Raw genomic sequence first — 3,404 nt, 5'->3', positions numbered from 1 at the left:
ATTCATAACATCAACTATATAGCATTTTTCAACTATGGGGGTCTTGAGCAACTTAGTAAACACAAAGACAATCTTTTCATCGGCCACCTCACATGTGATGGTGTTGTTCTTGAAATTAATGACCGCCCCCAATTTTTTAAGAGATTCATGTCCCAAAATCAAAGGATTGTTAACATCTTCCTCCATATCCATCACTACAAAGTCACATGGCACGTAGATGTGTCCACTTGAATTGGAACATCCTCAGGCTCTCCACAAGGTAATTTCATTGACCGATCGGCCAATTGAATTGTCTTCCTTGTAGGGATCATCTGTATATTGAGTTTTTTAGCAATGGATAGAGAAATTAAACTAACACTTGCTCCAAGATCGGCTAAGGCGCCCCTAGCTTCCATGTTCCCAATTTTCACCGGCAAAGTGAAACTTCCCGGGTCTTTTTCCTTCTTGGGCATCTTATGTTGGACAAGTGCACTCACTCTATGTGGAAGGGTGATAAGCTCATCATTGAGCTTCCTCTTGTTGGTGAGAATATCTTTAAGGAACTTGGAGTAAGATGGCATTTGTTTCAACTCTTTAAGAAAAGGGAGGTTGATATGCAAATTCTTCATGACACTAAGAAATTTTGAAAAACTTTTCATTCAACTTCCTATCCGCAAGCCGACCGGGAAAAGGAACCAGTCCATCAAGATACCTAGCCTCACTAGGATTTGAAGTTGTCTTCTCATTGTCAAGCTTCTTCTTCTCCGAACCTCCTTCTATCTCATCACCCTTTTTCGTTGTCACCTCCCTTATTTTCATTCACACTCTCCTCTCCTCCCTTCTTTTCCTCACTATCCCCTTCATTTGGCCCTTCTTAAGAAGTTTCCGACCTCAATGTGATCGCCTTTCATGTATCGGGTTTTGGGTTGTGAGATGGGTTAGGTTGTGGTTGTCCGGGTAGAGTAGATGGTGAATTGAAAGGAGTTCTCTCGGCCAACAGAGCTAGTTGTGAATCAACCATTTTATTGTGAGCTCTTATCTCTTGCATTTATTTCCCCAAAGATTGCATTTGCGCATGCATGGCTTGGAGGAGTTGAGTTTGAGTTAGCTCCGCTTGAGGTGCTTGTTCTTGATGATTTCTTTGAGGTGCTTGGGTTTGATTGTTGTATTGGTTGTTCCTTGGATAGCTTCCTCTTGGGTTTTGGGGTTAAGATGGAGATGGATTTTGATATTAATGGTTGGAGTTGTAGGAAGGTTGAGCTTGTTGGTTCCATTGTTGAGGTTGAGGTATAAACCCGGGTGGTGGTTGTCTCCAAGCTACTCCACCGCCGCTTCCTCTAAATCCCTCTTGCCTTGTGTTGTATGCCGCTACATGTTCGAGGCTTAAACCTCCACAATAAGATGTATCATGGTTCGTTCCTCCACAATTTTTACAAGAGAAAGAGTTAACTTGAGAAGAGCTTGCTCCACCACTTGAACTTGCATTCACACTCGTGTTCAACTTGGAAAGCCCTTTTGTTAGTTGATCAATTTGATGTTGTAATTGATAAACTTTCTCCAATTCGTAAATACCACCTCTTTTTGGAGCATTTCTATTTCAGTCCCTCCAAGAGTAATTCTTTGCTACCTCTTATATTGTGGCTTCAACTTAATTTTGAGGGATTTTGATTAGTTGACCACCCGCCCCCGCATCCAAATTGGCTCTTGACATGGGCTCCAATCCGTCGTAGAAAAACCGCATGAGCAACCCTTAATTGTACTCATGGTGGGGACATGCTTGTACAACTCTTTGAATCTCTCCCATGCTTCACCAAGACTTTCATCATCATCTTGCTCAAATGATGCAATTTTCCTTCTCATTTCGGCAGTCTTCTCCTCGGAGATAAAGCGCTTCAAGAACGCCTTTACCACCTCCCTCCATCTTGTGAGAGTGTTAGGCTTTACTTGCTTTAGCCATTTCTTTGCTCGTCCGGTCAGAGATTTCCGAAAAAGGTGCACACGAATGTAGTCCTGACTCAGTTCATTGGTTTGCATCATTGCGCACAATTCAAGGAATCGGTCCAAATGTTCAATATGGTCCTCACTTGCACTTCCGGAAAATTCCTCTGATATGATTAGACCATTCTTGTATATTGTGGATGGATTGAGAAGTTGGTTTCCATGACGGGTAGCAAAATCCTTCCCGTGAGCTCATAATCCTCCGAATTTTCGAACTCACGAAACAAAACATCATTCTCTTGTCCCGCCATTGATCCTCTTGGTGAACTTGAAGAGTAAGAATCACTCTCACTATCAACTATATCACCAAAACCTCTTCCCTCGTCTTGATAAAGCCTACGGACTTGTCTCAAGGTTCAGTTGATTTTGTGGTCAATTTGATGTGAGGGTGCTCCTTGAGACCTCCTACGCATTCACCAAAGCTAAGCAAACAATTAGCAATGACAAGGATGATAAAACAAAAAAAACAAAAAGAAAAGAAAGTAAAATGACTCTAACAAATGCAATAGAAGACGCTAAACAAGCCGCTTCCCCGGCAATGGCGCCAAAATTTGATCACGGGTTAGATAGGTCGTTAAGCTACTACCCTAACAAAATTATTCATTTATAATACCTAAACCTACACTAAACTAGTTAGTGGAAAGTAAAGGGTCGAACCACTAGGGAAGCACGCTAATTCAACATCAATAATCACTAATGCAAGAGTGAAAAGGAGATTGTTTTTGTTGGTTTTGTTGAGTAAGAACACTAAAACCACAATAAAGTACGAAAATGATGGTTAAAATAAAGGGAAAATGACGCTAGGGATACGGGGGTGTCCAATATGATTAGAAAGGGAGGAATAATGGTGATTATCATGAAACACATGCCAAAGAACACAAGATTCTACCTAAGAAATTCATCCTCATGCAATAGTCTAGGCAAATCAATGAAAGAGGTCTACACTAATAAGGATCATTCTCATGCATCCTATTAGTTACAATCAAATCAATAGAATAAAGAAGCACAATCCATAAAAAAAACTCCACTTTAATAACTCATTCTCATGCAATCATTAAAATAGAGATGATCCTAATCTAGTTCAAATCACTTTCATGCATTTAAACTAGAAAACATCAAATAGAGAGCAACAATAATCTCAAGCTAATAAAAATCATGTCTTTCATCAATATATGGCATAAGTTCAATCCAACCATCATTATTCATCCAATATCAAATCATATCTTCCACCCCCTTCCCCTAGCTAAAAGTTTAGCCTAGAGAAGGGAGATTAAACATAATATCAAAACTAGAAATTAACTCAAGAAACTCAAAACAAAACATGATTAAAATCAATGAAATCAATAACAACTAGATAAACTAATAAGATTAACAAGAATAAGTAATAATAAAACAAATAAACAATACTAAAGGCAAAGAGAAGGGAT

The 3,404-nt window shown here is 39.4% G+C and overlaps 1 non-coding gene across 1 annotated transcript; it reads left to right on the top strand.

The window, feature by feature from the left end:
* Positions 1 to 1,735: 1,735 nt before the first annotated feature.
* LOC145641097 (small nucleolar RNA R71) lies at positions 1,736 to 1,842 on the top strand. The gene has a single exon (XR_014115164.1). It is a non-coding gene; the product is annotated as a small nucleolar RNA R71 (small nucleolar RNA).
* The last annotated feature ends 1,562 nt before the right edge of the window (positions 1,843 to 3,404 follow it).

The sequence above is a fragment of the Chenopodium album genome, chromosome 7 (assembly GCF_948465745.1).
Source record: "Chenopodium album chromosome 7, dcCheAlbu1.1, whole genome shotgun sequence".
Classification (NCBI taxonomy): Eukaryota; Viridiplantae; Streptophyta; class Magnoliopsida; order Caryophyllales; family Amaranthaceae; genus Chenopodium; species Chenopodium album.
This window is presented reverse-complemented; position numbering and strand designations above follow the sequence as displayed.